Source organism: Balaenoptera physalus (assembly GCF_965194825.1).
Source record: "Balaenoptera physalus genome assembly, chromosome: X".
Lineage (NCBI taxonomy): Eukaryota > Metazoa > Chordata > Mammalia > Artiodactyla > Balaenopteridae > Balaenoptera > Balaenoptera physalus.
In genome coordinates, this window is record NC_138903.1 from 132,217,331 (window position 1) to 132,233,373 (window position 16,043).

Here is a 16,043-nt window from a genome sequence, read left to right on the forward strand (position 1 = left end):
TGATCAACTGTGGTTTAGAGGTTAAGCGAAGACAGAGGTGTGAGCACCAGGCTTGGCAACATGGAGATCACTGGTAACCTTGACAAGAACGATTTTAAGGGAGCAGTAGGGTTGAAATCCTGATGGGAATGGGTTTATGAGAGAATGAGAAGAAGCAGGGACAGAGAGTGTAGACAACTCTTTCATGGAGTTCTGCTCAGTAGAGGAGCAGAGAAATGGGGCACTAACTGGAGGTGGGAGTGGGGTCAAGTGAGACTCTTCTTCTCCAAATAAAATGGACCTTCTTATGATGCAGAAGAGAAAGGGATAATTACAAAGACAAAGTCATTGCGGAGGTGAGAAGGGGTGGGATCCAGGAATTTACGTTGGCACCATTCTGCATGATTGTGTGAACTTTGCCAGCACCTTCATCACCTTGGGGCAGGCAGGAGGAAAGCAGATGTTTAGATTTGTCCAGATTCGATGCAGTGTCAGGTGGAGGTGACAGAGGGACAGCAAAGCAAGGGAAATTCAGATGTTAGCAAAAGAGGTGTTGAAGTGATGGGCCATTGACTCTATGCTGGATAGGGAGAGAAAGGAAGGGAAGTAAGGGCTAATGGATGGGGAGAAAGCAGACCAACAGACAGGAGGTCCCCATGAGCTGGAAAGACAGTTGATGGTATCTTTCATCAGGAGGTAGCTGAACAAGCCCAGCAGAAAGAGAGGAGACAGGGGTCAGAAAGTGGAAGCCCCGCATAGAGTCTCCAGAGGTGACAACAAGATGTAGGCTGCGCCTGTGGGAAGAGGCAGCTGCAGTGGACTTGACAGGGTCTTCAGAGATGTCAAGTTCGAAGAACTGGGAGGCCACATCACTGCTGTCCTGTCCCATTCTCCCAATCACTTTCTCACATGCAGTGACCTCTGGGTGGAAAAGAAGAATGAGCCCGCTGCAAAGACTTGACTGAATGTTGGAGAGTGCGTTAGCCAGTTGGCCTGAGCCTCGAAGGAGGAGAGGTTTTCATCCAAGGACAGACTAGTCTACCCCAAAGTAGGTGGGGTATGGGAGAAGGAAACGCGTCCTTTGGGTCAGGTTACGGGGGCACCTCGCTTAGTGGAGGGACCCCGGCTTCAGTTAAGGAGGAAGTTGAGAGCTTCCCTCTAAGGAGAAGTGAAGCAGCTAGAGTGGCGATGTCCAATAGAACTTTCTGCGGTGATGAACTGTTCTCTATCTGTGCTGTCCATTCCAGGAGCCACTGGCCCCATGGCGCTAAATGTGGCTATTGTGACTGAAGAACTGAAGGTTCAATTTTATTCCATTGTAATTCATTTAAATTTAAATAGCCACGTGTGGCCAGTGGAGCTCTACAGAGGTGTGCTGGTGAGCGAGCTGCAGTCTTCAAGGTCACAAAGGGGGCAAGTGGGGGAGAAAGGGGAGCGGTGGAGGGCACAGTGCCAGGGAGCCTAGAGCCATGTGCTCAAGTTCATAGTCCCCAAGTACAGGTTACTGTCTAAGCACACAGGGAGGTTTCTGGAAAAACTAAGGTGAGTCTCAGTAACCTGGCGCTCCCGTGTGAAGGAGTTTCAAGGATCCACTGCATTTCCCCTTCCCAGGTGGGCATTGCCCAAGTGCAAGGTCAATGCTTGACCCAAAGGAACAAATCAGCAACTCTTGGAGCTGGACAGCCCTTCAGGTCGCTGTGGCCTCAGCTCCCGCCACGAGTGGTTTAGCCAGGCCAGGCTTAGCAGGGCCCCTGAGCGAGAGAGTCCTCCCTCTCCAGACAGATGTAGCTGTTCAGAAGTCAGTTTTCCCATGCATCCTGCATCCTCAGCTAGGTCTCCCAGCCCAGGGCCCCAGTCAGGTCTGGGGGCACCTTCCTGTTTCTTGAGCAGATGGTTGCTTCCACACCTTTCCTCTTCTCGGCCCATGCTCACAATGCCCAGTGGGCATCGGTCCTGCCAGAGGGTCCTGGGGGCCTGGGCGGCTTCTGGGGCAACAGTGGGGTCCCTGGGGGACAGGGCTTGGGCCCGGCTCGGGGGAGGGCCTCCCAGCAGGACCAGACAGCCTCCAGATTCCCCAGGCTGCTGAGCTCGGGGGACGAGGGGGCGCTGGGCAGCCAGCCCACTTTCTCCTCCTCATGACTTCCCTTCCTCCTCATCCCAGGAGCCTCCTTGCCGGCCAACTGTACTAAAACTCCGGAAAACCATGGCGGGGAGGTTTTCCAATTAGAACATTCTTTTTCCGATCTGTGGATGATTCTTAAAGCAGCAAAAAGCCATTCTTCAGGGCATGTGGGGATTATCTGCCAGCGAGGCCTTGGCTCGGCTTGTGCACTCGTGCTCCGGAGGCCTGGCCTGGGGCTGCTTCAGAGCCAGAGACAAAAGGCAGTCTGCGTTCCGGGGGCATCAGGTCACACAGGCCAAGACTGATGGCTGAGCGTTTCCTGGGCTTATCCAAAGTAGTAGATTCAAAAGGCAGTGGGGAGTCCAGGCTGCAGGGGTGGGACATGTCCATGTGGCTGGGGAGGCCTGCCTGTACAACCTTCCTGCTCCTGGCGGGGCCACTGTCCACAGAGCAAGAAATCCTCGGCTGTGGATTCTGCCCCTTGGAGCTGAACTGGTCTGCCTTCCCTACCAGGCTGGGAGCTACTCCAAGCCAGGACTGGGTCTGACTGGTCTCTGGTTGTGGTGGGGCTTGCAGTGCGGTGGGGGACAGGAGGTCCTAAACGGGGCATTTGGTGAGTGAGAGTATGTATGTATGCCAGGGAGGGGCAGTGCAGGTTGAGGGTAGGGCTGGGGCCTCAAAGGCAAGACCAGGCAGGCGGGGTCTCAGTCCACGCACTGCAGGGTCGGACCACCTCCCAGCAACACGGAGAGCTGCTTACAGACTCAGAGGCCTGGCCTGCAGGTTTGGGACTCCGCAGGGGCCCCTGTGGCTACAACCATGCCTGGGGACCCCTGCCCCGAGGGGACCCACCCTGCTTGGGGCCAATGGAGTCACCCAGCAAGTGGAGACTGGTTAAAGAGCTTAGGAGGATGAGGTGTCAGGGCGGGCCCCAGCAGAAGGGAAGGAGGGAGGGGATTAGGGTGGCAACGGGAGCCCGGCCCTCCCTCCACGTGAACCTGAGAACCCTAGCTGGGTGGGGGATCCATCCACAGCAACTGGAGCCCTGCTTTTAGTCCCAGCTCTGCCTCAGACTGGCTGTGTGGCCGCTGCTGCATGCCGTCCCTCTCTGGACCTGTTTCCCCCTTTGCACCATGGCAGGGTTTGGGTCAGCTGTTGGTCTCCTGTCCCCTCCAATGTGGGGACACTCTGCCTGTGTTGGCTTTGGGGCCTGACAGTCTTCAGGGCCCTACCCATGGTCCTCCTCCCTAACCTGGGAACTCTTCGGCTAGACTGGCTTGCCTGGATTCTGTTCCCAGCCCTGGAGATCTGAATGGGGCCATCCTGGAGCTGAGGAGTACTGTTGGCCACTTCTTTCCAGACAGTCACCTGTCCCCCTGTCATCTGCTTGCTTCCCAAAGAATCTGCCTCCATTGCCGGCTCAAGGCTCATGGCTCCCCTCAGCATATAGGGGGTCAACACCTGCCCATTCCTGCCTCTACCTTCCAGGCAGCCCAGCCTGGCCCTACCCTCCAGCCCACCCTACTTAGAGGCAACACTTGTAGCCTCAGAGCAGGGCCTTGCTGAGGGCCCGCCTGTCATGGGGAGACTGCTCGAGCTGGGGGCCTTCAGGAGGACTCTGCCAGAGCCTGGGTGGCTGGTCAGCCTTGGCGCTAGAGATGGGTGTCAAGGCACAAGAGGAGCTGAGAGTAGAAAAGGACAGGGCCAAGCTCAAGCCAGACAGGGGTAGAGCCCAGTCTGGGGGCAGCCAGCAGCCACAAGGGTCTTGGCCCTCGAGCTCTAGGCCAAGGGGAAGTTCATGAAGGAGCCAGCGTTATGGCTGAGAATGGGTGGGAGGTCACCAGCAAGGGGACATCTCGTGCAGTGGCCTGCTGGGACGAGAGCACTTGGTGTGTCTGGGTCCACGTGCCCGAGGGCAAGGAGTCAAAGAGGAGGCTGACGAATGCTGGCTGATGTGGCTTGGGGTGGCCCTGGCAGGGGCGGTGGGGGCTGTGTTGGGACAGCGAACAGGTGGGCAGGGCAGGGCAGGGCAGGGCAAGGCACTTACCATTCGAGTCAAACCCGTTTGCAGGCAAGATCAGATGCAGGGCCTGGAAGCCTGGCAGGGAGGGAGGAGTTAAGGAAAGGTCGACTGGCACTGTCATGGTGGATCTGACCTGGCAGGGGCTGAATCACCCGGTATATGGGAAGAGCTTGAGGCCCCAGGGCAGCCCAGCCCAAGGCAGCCCTCGCTGACTGGCCATTGGTGGCTTTGAACAGCACTCTTGCTTGTACTCTCTAGCTGGCTAACCCAGACTCAGGGCTTGGGAGTCAGCTTGCCATTTCCTACTGGTGGCCTTAGAGAGAAGGGCCACCCTCTTTCTCATCCTTACCTCTATTCCTTCACCTCTTGTCCTCTCCATTCTACCTCTTTAAGCTAGGGGCTCTGGAAGGGTAAGGGGGCCCAGAGACGGGGAAACACACCCTAGGTCATATAGTGAGTATGTTTGGGAGCGAGGATGCCAAGCCAAGTCCATGGCCGCCAGCAGCCTGAGGTCAGGGGGCGGGAAGGTGTTAGATGCTGGCCACCAGACTGGAAGCAGAGAAACGTTTGTTGGCCAGAGACACAGATGAACTGAGGTGACGTTATACTTTATATACAATCCCCACCCTCACACCCCACACACATATTCACACAAACACAGGGCAGTCTCCTCCCTACCTGATAAAGCCCAAGAAGAACAAGGACAGCTTCCTGAGTTTCAATCACCTCTCAATCCCCTCCAACCTGCCATGTTGGTCTCCATGTCCCAGTGATGACTCAGACAGGGCCCTCCCCTCCCCGAGCTCACCATCTAGAACAATAAAAGGTGACAGCCACTATGCTTGATTGATGTAGTCAGAGGGAACTGGGGGAGCACACAGAAGGAAGTGATCTTCCCCCCCGCCCCACCCCGGGTGGCCTGTAGAGTCAGGAGAGGATTTACAGACACTTGAGTAAAGTTTTGAAGAATGACTATGAGTTCACTAACCAGACAAGGGGACAAAGGACATTCTAGGGAGTCCGAGTGGTGCCAAGAGCAAAAGTCTCAAGGAGACAGGATGCATTCAGAAGGCGGAAGGAGGTGAGTGTGGCTGGAATGTATTGAACCGAGGGAGAGAGTGGCTGGGTCTGCAGAGAGAGGTCGGCACAGCCGAATCCTTGAGCCCCTTAAAGAGTTGCCTTTTATCTCGAGAGCAATGGGAAGCCATCAAAGAGCTGCAGGCAGTGGAGCCACGTGTAAAGTCTTAAAGTGACTTCTGTGTGGAGACTGGATGGGGAGGAAGGCAAGACCGGAGGCAGGGAAACCACGGAGGACGCTGATTCTGGAGCCCAGGCCTGGACTAGGGTGATGGCAGTGGGCATGGAGAGAAGTGGATGGATTGGAGGGCCCTTTGGGACATCGATTTGGCAGGGATCGATGAAGAAGAACCTGTTGGTTCATCGTTTTGATCCTGTCATCCTCATAGGCCAACTCTGTGCGGTCTCTTGGACAAGCCCCACAGGTAGGGTTAGGGGCTTCTTCTGACGCTCCCTCCATCCTAGCCCCCAGCCCAGTGCCTTAACCATCACAAGTACTCCACAAGCATGACAATGACACAAGTACTCCAAAAGCAGGACTGAATGACACTTATCAAACTGCACTGGCCCTCGGGGTCTGCCTGTGTCTCCCCACCCAGCTTGTGGGGGTGGCCTGGCTGGCTGACAGGGTGTTCACTGCAGTGCCTTGGGAACCCCAAGTCCCCCCAGGATGGTTTTCCAGGGTGAGAACTTCTCAGGCGCGGCCGGGGAGCAGGCTCTCTCACTTTCTTCTCCTTCCCGGCCTCCGGGACTTCCTGCATGATCTCAGCCGACAGCCCCCAGCCCCCCTCCCCGCCCCTGTCTGGGATCTCCATCTGTAAAATGGATCTAGGAACAGTAGTTCTCGACAGAATTAACCCGCAGCATCTGTGCAAGTCATCGCCCCGAGCGGGGGCCAGATCGCGTCGGGCGCGGGCAGGGGCGCAATTGGGCAGCCCGGGCCCTTCACGTGGCGGAGGCCTCCCAGCCCGGGGCCGCGAGCCCGGAGGAATTTGCCTGGAAGTTTTCCACCGCTGCAGAGCCTTCTGGAGCTCGCTTTGGGCTCGGTGCGGGGAGCCCCGGCCTTGATTTCTCCAGCAGCTCCGCGGGGCGGGGCCGGGAAGGGGCGGGCGGGCCGAGGACACTGGCGGGAGAATGCGCGGAATGTGCCAGGCGCATCTACCTACCCCGGGAGAGGGCAGAGGAAGGGGGCCGGCCGAGGGGAGGGGCGAGGGGCGAGGCTCGGGCGCAGGAGAAAACCTGTTTGTTCTCCTGCGGGCGGAGGCCAGTCCGCGTCTCCTCGCCGCCCTGCGCGCTCCCCGCCGCGCCTCGCACCCCGCGTCCGCTGCCCGGCCCGGCCCGGCCCGGCCCGGCCGGCGCTGCCCACCTGAGGGAGCCCGCGCCCCGCGCCCGCCCGACCCTCCGCCCGCCCCGCGAGCCGGGCACCTGTGCCAGGTAGGGCAGTCGAGTCGCCGTTGGCGCGGGCGGCAGAGTCAGCGGGGGGAACCCGGCCAGTGATGAGCCGGGTGACAGGGACAACTCGGGACCTCAGTTTCCCCATCCATAATCTTTACCCTCTCTAAGCATCCCTCCTGGGCTTCCGCCGGCTGAGGCAGGGTACTTAGTTTTCTGGTTTTCACTTTGAGCAAAGAGACTAAGGAGAGAGGCACCTGAGGCTGGCCTGGTCCCGGCGTCCTCACTCTTTCTGGAAGAGAGGGTTTGATTGTTAGTAAATGGCCTGGAGCCAGGGTGCTATCTCACATCAGCTAGTTCTCCCTGTGTCCATTTTATAGATGAGAAAACTGAGACCCAGAGTCCAGCTCACCCTGGAGCCCAGAGCAGGAGGCTCACCGGTTGCTTGTGGTGAGCATGTGCTGGGCACAGGGCAGTCCCTGAAGGGCCACTGGGAAGGTAGCTTCTCAGACAGAAGGCGCCGAATCAAGCGCCGCTGGGTGTTATCGACGGGATCTGCAGTGAGCAGGCTCTGTGGCTGGATTGTTTCATGGGGGCAGGGGAGCCAAGAGCCTCGTCCTCTTTGGAAAGGCAGAGTGATACCTCTGCCTTGGAAAGAGACTGAAAGCTCAGCTGCTCTGTCCACTCTGCTGCTTCTGAGCCGGGGGCGCCCAGGCAGCAGCTCCACGGTCCAAGGGGGTAACACCCAGGGCTGCTGGGGTCTCAGATGAGGTCGGTGGTGGTTGTGCCTGGGGTTTGGGACATCTGAGGCACAATAGGAATTGTGTTCGCACTGGGCCATTTGCACTTAGTCTTGACATCGTGGAAGGCCGCATCTCAGGACCACTCAGCGAACCCTGAGAGAGAGCCCCTCACAACCCACCTAGCGGTGGTTCAGGCCTCTGGCACCTGGACCCAGTCGTGCCTGGGCCTCATGGCCTTTTGGACTTCTGATCGTGGTACCTGGCTGGGGACAGGGGGCAGGGCCCCATGTGCCAATAGGCCTGGACAGTGGGGAGGGGCTCTGGGTTCCCACTCCCTCCTCACCAGGTCACTTAGAGCTGTGGTGGAAGGTGGCAGAGGGTGGGGGAGAGTGTCCTACCTTCCCAGGGTCTCCACTGCCTCATCCAAAAAACCAGGGGCAGCTCAGAGGCCAGCTCAGAGGCCCTGCTCACCACTTAGAAGCAAGTGGCTGGGAGATGGATGCACAGACCGGGAGCCAGCTTGCAGGTTGGCCTTGGTACTTGGCCTGTTCACCTCATCACCCCTGGGCCACCCCACGATGAGAAGGAGCAGATCCACCTCACCTGCCCTACCCCCACTTTCCATCAATTCCCAGCCCCAGCCCGTGTGCCTTCCTGGCCTGGCCTTCAGAAGCCGGGGCCAGGCTGGGGGCTCTGTACTCAGCTGTGGGGAGCTGATGAGAGGCACCTAGCACAGGGCCAGGCACACAGTAGGTGCTCTGGATCTGTTCATTTCCACCCTCTGGACACGCATAAGTCAGCGACAGAGGTGGCATCAGCACAAGGGGCTGTGGGCGTCTGGCGTAGGGGAGGATCAGAAAAAACTTCCTGGAGGAGGAGGACTTGGAAGCAGCAGGGGGCGCTCAAGAGCCGCCCTGTCAAGGCCCACGCGTTTTGTTTTGTTTTGTTTTTATAAATTTATTTATTTATTTATTTTTATTTTTGGCTGTGTTGGGTCTTCGTTTCTGTGCGAGGGCTTTCTCTAGTTGTGGCGAGCGGGGGCCACTCTTCATCGCGGTGCGCGGGCCTGTCACTGTCGCGGCCTCTCGTTGCGGAGCACGACTCCAGACGCGCAGGCTCAGTAGTTGTGGCTCACGGGCCTAGTTGCTCCGCAGCATGTGGGATCTTCCCAGACCAGGGCTCGAACCCGTGTCCCCTGCCTTGGCAGGCAGATTCTCAACCACTGCGTCACCAGGGAAGCCCCCCCGCCCGCGCATTCTTTGGGGCTGCTTGAGTCTAGCCTCCCCCTTGTTCCCGAAAGACCAAAGCCAGTTCTTCCTAAGCCCTCTATGTTCCACGCAGAGCTAGGCAGCGGGGCCCTGGAGAGAAATCAGGTGCAAGCCTTGCCCCAAGGAGACAGGCCACTCAGTAAAGAAACTGTCCAACCTCCCTTCCTCGTCAACTCGAGTCCAGATTCCAGACGGAGTGCAGCGACCCCAGGAGCAGCCAATGCTTCACCTCAGCCTCCTTCAGCCTGCCTTGCGTTTCTGCTTAGCGCCCCTGTGGCCTTCTAAGACCAAGCAGAACAGAGACTCTGGGCCCCCAGCAGTGGGCCTGGGACCTGGCTACATAGACATTGGCACCTGGTCCCCAAACTGCCCTCAGTTGCATGTCCAAAAAAGTTTCAACTCTGGCCCAGTGCACTCTGGAAGCTGGAAGCCTGCCGTCTCCCATCCCCACTCAGCCTCCACGGCTGACTGATCCCTTTGGTCTGGATCTTGCTTCAAGCCACAGCTCATAAGGTGCCAGCTCATGCGTAACACCAGCTTGCTTTCTGCTTGCTGAGCAAGGCTGCCCCAACTGCCAGGCCCCCCTGGCATCGGACAGGACTGTGGCTGGGGGAGAGGAGAGCTGCTTTCCATGGCTCCAGAGTCCTGAGCAGCAACCCACATGGCGCCCCGGGTCTTTGGGCACCTAAGGTTGGGATCCATCAGGGATTCTGCATTCATTCCTGCTGTGCCCGCAGAGAACTGGCTGCTGCCAGGACAAGAGCAGCCATGCAAGGTGGTCGCCAGGGGTGAGGTTGAGGCCAGATTGGGAGGGTTGTGGCCTCCCCACCTGAGGAGAAACTGTTTGAAAATCCCTGCTAGTCTATGCCGACGATGCATATTGTGTCTACCCACAGTTCAGTGATTTGCTACAGAACACTTAACTCTTGGGTCATTTCTGGATGCCTACTAACACCTGATTTGATTTCTTTGACAATATTCAATGTTTTTGTTTTTAACTTTTATCTTGGATTAATCAAAAGCTCACAGAAAAGTGGTAAAAATGGTACCAAGAACTCCCTTATCTGCATCCCCCACGGTGAACATTTCTGATCGTTTTCTTCAGGAAGGGGGAAGTTGACGTGGGAGCACTTGTGTGACTGTCACCTTCCAGTGGTCATGGCAGGGTCAGGAGGTGGGCAGGGCTGGTGTCAGTTCATTTTTCCAAAGGGAAACTGAGGCACAGAGAGGAACTCAAAACTCATTTGAGGATTAGGAACAGAGCCAGGCCACCTTATCTCACAGCTACGCATGTCCATATTTGGCGCTGGGGCCCAGGGCGGACTGAGGGCTGAGGAGGGCAGGGGTAGGGAAGCAGGAGGGGCAGGGCTGGGTGGAGAAGGGACTGGAAAATGAAAGGACGAGAGGCCCTGTGGGTGTCATTCTCAAAGTCTAATGGGGGTGGGAGAGCAGGAATTCGCAACTTAAGCACACGTCCCGGGTGACCTGGATGCCAGAGGGACCCAGAGGCCACTCTCAGAAACACTGCCTAGGCTCACTTCCCATTTCAAGAGGGAGCCGGGAACTGGGGCTGCTGGTGGTGGCAGCCGAGGTGGCTGTGGGGCTCTGTGGCACACCCTGGGTCCAAGAGGAGGCCTGGCCTCCAGGGCCAACGGTGGGCAGGCCCCACGCTGCTGCTGGTTGTCTCTGGCAGTCCCTGGCCCCGGCCACGTCTGTGGGCACACCTCGGGTGCTCGGTCCAGCGGCCTTGATCTGGTCCCTGTGAGCACTGGCTCAGCTCGCCACTTTCTGATGACTAGGTCAGTTTCCCACGGGGCTTGATGTGGCAGAGAGCAGGCCCGAGGATTCCCAGCAGCAGAACGGGTATCCCTGGTGTGAATGCTTACATCAGGCAGCGCCCGGTTTAAGACTGAAAAAAACAAAACAAAACAAAACCCAGGACTTGCCTTATCACTTCTGCCCAGCGAGCTCCTACTCATTCTTTCATTCTTTCAGAAGGGCCCGAGCCACGGCACCTTCCTGGGAAACGCAGTGCTGCTCTAGGCTCCCGCCTGTCTGTCTGCCCAGCACCTAGCCTGGCTTCCACTTTCTCTAACGGCTTATGGAATAAATGAATACGCGGCCTTGGGCAAACACTTTCTCCTCTCTGGCTCTCCATATTCTCATCCGAAAGTGAGGACAGCGATAAGAGGTAGGGGTGGAGCTCAGGGAACTCTGGGTGAGAAAGGAGGGGACGGGAAGGCAGAGGGCAGCGTCACTCGCGAGCGCCTGTGACTAGGACAGAAGGAATCAGCCTTGGCCAATGTCAGTCAGGGGCAATGGAGGGGACTTCCCTGTCACTGGGCCTGCTCTGGCAAAGGCTGAATGGGTGGCAGTAGTGAGGGTGCAGGGGTATTCCTGGGGTGGGAAGAGTTGTTTGGGGTGGAAGTGGGCTCCAGTGACCCCTGGGTCCCTTTCAACCCCCTTCACTGTCTGTGTGCAGATGTGGACAGCATCTCTGCCCCACTGGGATGAGCTTAAGACCACCTTGGTTCCGGGCTGCAGAGACAACTGGGATGTGTGGTGGGAGGGACAGAGCTGGCCCAGGCCCCACAATACGGCTCCCGGGCTTTGTCTGGGCCCCTTCTCCTGGCACAGCAGGGGAGGTCGCGGCCCAGGGAATAGCTCATGTACGTGGCTCCGGCGAAGGGTCCTGTTTGGGGTGAGGCCCATGCATTGGCCCTGCTGTCTCCAGCATGTTGGCCCCGCCCAGTCCCCTGGCCTCCACAGAGACATCTCAGAGGGTCCTGCCAGAAACCCTTGCTGGACCTTGAGGCCAAGCCACCTCTGAAATGGCCCAGTTGCCCAAAACAGTTGCTTGTATCTGGCCGGCTGAGAGCTAGCAAATGGGCACAGGAGTGATGTGTGGCTGGGTGGCTGTGGCTCCTTTTGTCCTCTTGGGGCTCAAGCTCCCCACCGCCCGGAGGGAGCCAACCAGCCTCAGATGTCTGCCTCCCAGGGCCCCTCTGGTGCTGACGCCGAGAAGTCTAGATTCTGGGGTGTTGGGGGTGGGATGAGGGGAGGTGAAATTCCAGACTTTCATGCAGAAGTCATTTACCTGTAAAGCACATTTACAAATACTCCCCCCAGTCAATGCATTTTTTTTCCATATTACATTTTCCCTCTCTGCAACCCAAGTCTCCTCCAGCTCTTTTTTCCATGTGGTACGCCTCCTTCCTGCCACCCCTTGGCTTCCAGGCAGGAGGCCTGGGACCGGAGCATCACGGGCCGGCAAGATGCTCCACTCTGTCGCTCGCACAGGCCAGAGAGGCCGGCCAGGGCTCCTGGGAGCTGTGTGCTGTGCAGCCAACTGAGAGGCTTGGACATGACCCAGCTGCTCAGCCATCGATCTGGAAGGCCTCTGAAGGGCCCCTTCCCCCTGGACTGCTGCTGAGAATCTCTGGATCCCAGGAACCCCTGGAGGAAAGCAACCCGTCTGCTGGCTGTCCTCTTGCCAGCTGCTGAGACTGGGAATCAGGATGTCCTCATTCATGAGACTTGGTCTCAGGAGACTGCCTCATAAAATGGGACGTTTGATCGTTCCAGCCCTTTTGGCCTGGGGAATCAGGTCAGCTGACCCAGTGCTGGCTTAAGTCAGTCTGGGTCCAAACTTTGACACTCGGCCAAGTGTGTGCCTTGAGAAAGGACTGGACGAGGACACCAAAACAGGGGTCCCCACCCCCTCATACATCCTGCCTGGGGCCTCAGCATCGTTCATCTGGCTCCAGGCCTTTCTTAGCCCAGCGCAACCTGGGCCCTCCCTACGATGCTAGGCCTCTGACCTCCGGGGATGTTGCTGAGGAAGGACAGGAGGCTGTGGCCCTGGTGACGAGCTGCAGTGAAGCCTGTGCCTTCCCTCCACGGCCAGGTGCAGGGGTCAGGGAGCGCTTTGAGACTGGGCCTCCCTCCTCAGCCAGAGGGGGCAAGTGACATGTCCAGTGACCTTTTCTGACAGAACAGGACTTGGACTCCGTGTCTCTTGCTCTTTCCTTTGCACCTGAGTTGGAAGAAACGGCATGTGTGCCCCTCCTGTGAAGTGACAGATGATGGGCCTGGCCGGCTCATCTCTGAGCAAGCAGTGTCCCCACTGCCTTGTCAGCTTTTGTTTCTGCTGCCCCCTTCAGGCTCAAGGGGCTGCCAGGCCAACTGTGGAGGGAAGCTCTCTAAGGAAGGCACCTGCTGCCCGTTGGGTAGAGGCAGGGCTCTCCAGCAGGTGGGCTTTGACCACCTTGGTGTCACCCGTCCCCTGGTAATGCAGACTGCCCCAATTCTGGGACACCTCATTACCCTGAAGGACCTTGAGAGGGGCCTCCCACGGGCACTTACACACTAGGGAGGGCCCTTAAGTTGAAGCTTAAAGGCATTTGCTTGAAACACACCCAAAGAGGACCCAGGTGTCTATTCTGGGAGGTGGCCACCGTCGGCGGGGCAAGTCTTCCGGTGGGTCGCGCTGTTGGACAGGTGAGGAGGGGCACGGCCTGGGAGGTCATGCACAGGTGTCCTCACTCCCTCCCTCCCACCCACTTCTCGCTGAGGGTGGCAGCCCCCAGGTTGAATTGGGCCAGGAGGGAGGCATGGAGGGACTCTGGCCAGGGGAGCAACGCAGGCTCTGGCAGCCTGGAGCCTCAGGCTATTTGTCATAAGAGGGCCAGAGGGGACAGGTGTGACGGCTGTGGTCCCCCTTGCAGGTTTTGTTTTTTCATGGTTTAGTCATGACACCCTCATCCAATGGTGGGGAGCCAAGGCCCTGTGGAAGGAAGGAGTCTCCTTCCTCCCAGGCCAGCTGTCTTCTCTGAGACCCGCCCCCCGGCAGCAACCAGCTGAAGCATCAGAACTGGCTGGGTCCACCCGTCTCAGGAACAAGCTGCTGGGAAACAAGGGACTTTTCGCCACTTCACCGCTTCCCTCCCGCCCCAGATAGGAGTGCTGTGTCTCTCCTGAAGTGATGGGGGAGGCCATATTCGGGACCCTGCGGCTGTTAGCAGTCCCTGCCCCAGAGCCGCATAAAAATGCTCGCAGACACAGCTTTACTGAAACGTGGCCTAAAGTTGGCCCAGCAACCAGCCCCTGGGTGGCCCAAAGCCTCAACGACATCTTCCAGATGTCCTCGTCACATCGGTACTTGGTCACTGAGCTTGGCTGCATGGGTCACACTGTGGGCTCTGCCCTCTTGCCTTGTCCCGCTGCTTCCCCACTCTGACTCCTGACCCACACCTAATGAGTCTGCCCAGAGCTGAGCCGTGGGCTCTGGTGCCAAGAGACAGAATTGCGTCTGATCCCTGCCAGCCAGAGATGGGGTCCCGCAGAAGGTCGATACATGTGAGGAAACACAGCGGGCTTCCTGTGAACTCCCCGGGTGCAGAGTGTCACAGCTCACCTCTGGGGAAGAAGCCCTGCCCCTCGCTCTTCTGCCAGGGGCGCGCCCACGCCTGCCTGCTCACAGTGGCCGGCGCCCAGCATACACACATGCAGACAAGCCCCAACACCCGTGCCCTCTGGCTGCAGCTCCTGCGTGTGAAACGATGTTCTGTGCTCCTGGAAAGCACGGCTAAAGGTCTTTTGTTCCTCTTCCCTCCCAGTTTACCTAGGGGGTCCCTGCCTGGCATGCAGGGTGGGGGCAGAGCAGTCACTCGGCCTGCCGTCTCCTTTCACACAAGCCCTTGCCACAGGGATCCTGGGAAGGGACCCGGGGGCTGGGCTGCCTGTGGTCTCAGGCCCGGCCACCTCGCCCCGACCTTGGTGTCCTTCCCGTTGTCCGGAAGAAACCAGCCCGTCCCAGCTGTGCTGGGGGGAGCCGGGAAAGGTGTGGGGACAGCAGCAGCAGAGGGAGGGCCCCAGGGGAACTTGAGGGTGCGTCTGGGAGATGCCTCCTGGGCTGAAGCTCGAGGCCATTTGTCAAGTTGGTAGCTGCAAGGGGAGACACACAGAGGCCTGCTTGGGAAAGTGGATGTGCACGATGTGGGGAGTCAGGCAGGTGGGCGATTCTAGAAAACTTTCTGTGAGTTAGTTTTCTCATTTTGGAGGCACAGCACGTCCTTGTGGGGTGACAGGGTGACCCCTCCTCGCTGTCTCTCTCTCCATCTCTGTCTCCTCACACATCAGCCAAGCATTTGCATCACTGTCTGCCAGCTCTCCCAGGTCCCTCCCTCCTGCTAGTCTGCCTGCATCAGCTCTGTTGGCCTCTGATGCCACCAGGCTCGCTGTGGCCGGGACCACAGGCTCCGTGCATGCCCCTCATTGGCTCCTTGCTTCTGTCTATCCAATCAGGGCTGGAAGCCCTTTCCCTGGGAGTTAGCACGGGAAGGGGTCCTGCCTAGTGGGGCTACACCTAGTGAGGATCCAGGGGTGTGCCATGAGGGATAGCTGGGGTAGAAGGTGGCACATAAGCCACCCGTTCCTTTGGTGGCCCAGGCCAGGCCCTTGGGCAGGGCAATGTGGGAATTCCTAAGGAGTCAGAAGACCAGATTCCAGCGAGTGGCACATGCTCTGACTTGGAGGCGTCCTGCCAAGAGGAGACCCGGCGAGTAGGTTCACAGGCCTGGTGGCTCAGCACCGCTTCACAGATGCAGCCTGTGAGGCCCCTTAGGGACGAGGAGCAGAGCTGTGAGCCTGGGGGGGGGGCGGTGTTTGCTCTCAGGCTGGGTGGCCCTTCCTCATGGCAGGCCTCGTGGGCCAGGAGGGCCTAGGACGGTTTGGGAGAAGCCCAAGTGCCCAGACGAAGAGGAAGACTGGAAGGCCTGGGCAGGCGAGGCCTCCTGCCCCACTTTTGAAGGCAGCTGGAGATGGAACGTTCCAGTGATGTAGCGTCCATCTCGCCTCTTTCTCCACCTTCTGCGTGGGGTGAGTGGGGAGGTGCAGAACAGTTTCTCTCTTCCCATGTCTTCTTGAATTTTGCATCCTGCATCTCAGGTGCAAGCCCTGGGCATAAGAGACCTTGGCGTGTTGGACGTGGAGAGGGTAGAGTCTGGGGCTGCAGGGTGAGGGCTGCCCACCTCGGAGAGGATGCTGGGGTCTGGAGCTCGGAGTTGATAGTGAAGCTGAGAGTCCAGGCAGGCACCGTGTGCATGGCTGGCCTGAGTCCAAGAGTCTCCTCCCTGCAGCGGGTGTGAGCCAGCTGCTGGGGCCAAGTGCCTTGCTTTGCAGGAACCATACTGGTGCTGAGCTGCCTGGACCCCAGGATTTTGCTCCAAGGAGCACTCCGTGACGTCATGTGTGGGGTCAGCAGGGCTACTGTGCAGCCACAGCTGGGGCTCAGATTCTAGCTGGGCCCACCACCCTCTGAAAGTGTTGGAAGTGTGGCCTGAGGCCAGTTGCCCAATCTCCCGGATCCCAGTTTGCTCACAGTGAAGCAGGACGATGGTATACTTAGGGCTGGCGGGTTGCCCTGATGCCTGGACTGC

General features: G+C 58.5%; 1 protein-coding gene across 2 annotated transcripts in view; it reads left to right on the top strand.

The window, feature by feature from the left end:
• The first annotated feature begins 6,455 nt into the window (after positions 1 to 6,455).
• Positions 6,456 to 16,043, top strand: part of ZNF185 (zinc finger protein 185 with LIM domain) — a 58,505-nt gene continuing 48,917 nt past the window's right edge. For both annotated transcript variants that reach the window (XM_082444883.1, XM_082444882.1), the window contains exon 1: positions 6,456 to 6,635. The gene's annotated coding sequence lies outside the window, so the exon portion shown is untranslated. The remainder of the gene's footprint in view (positions 6,636 to 16,043) is intronic.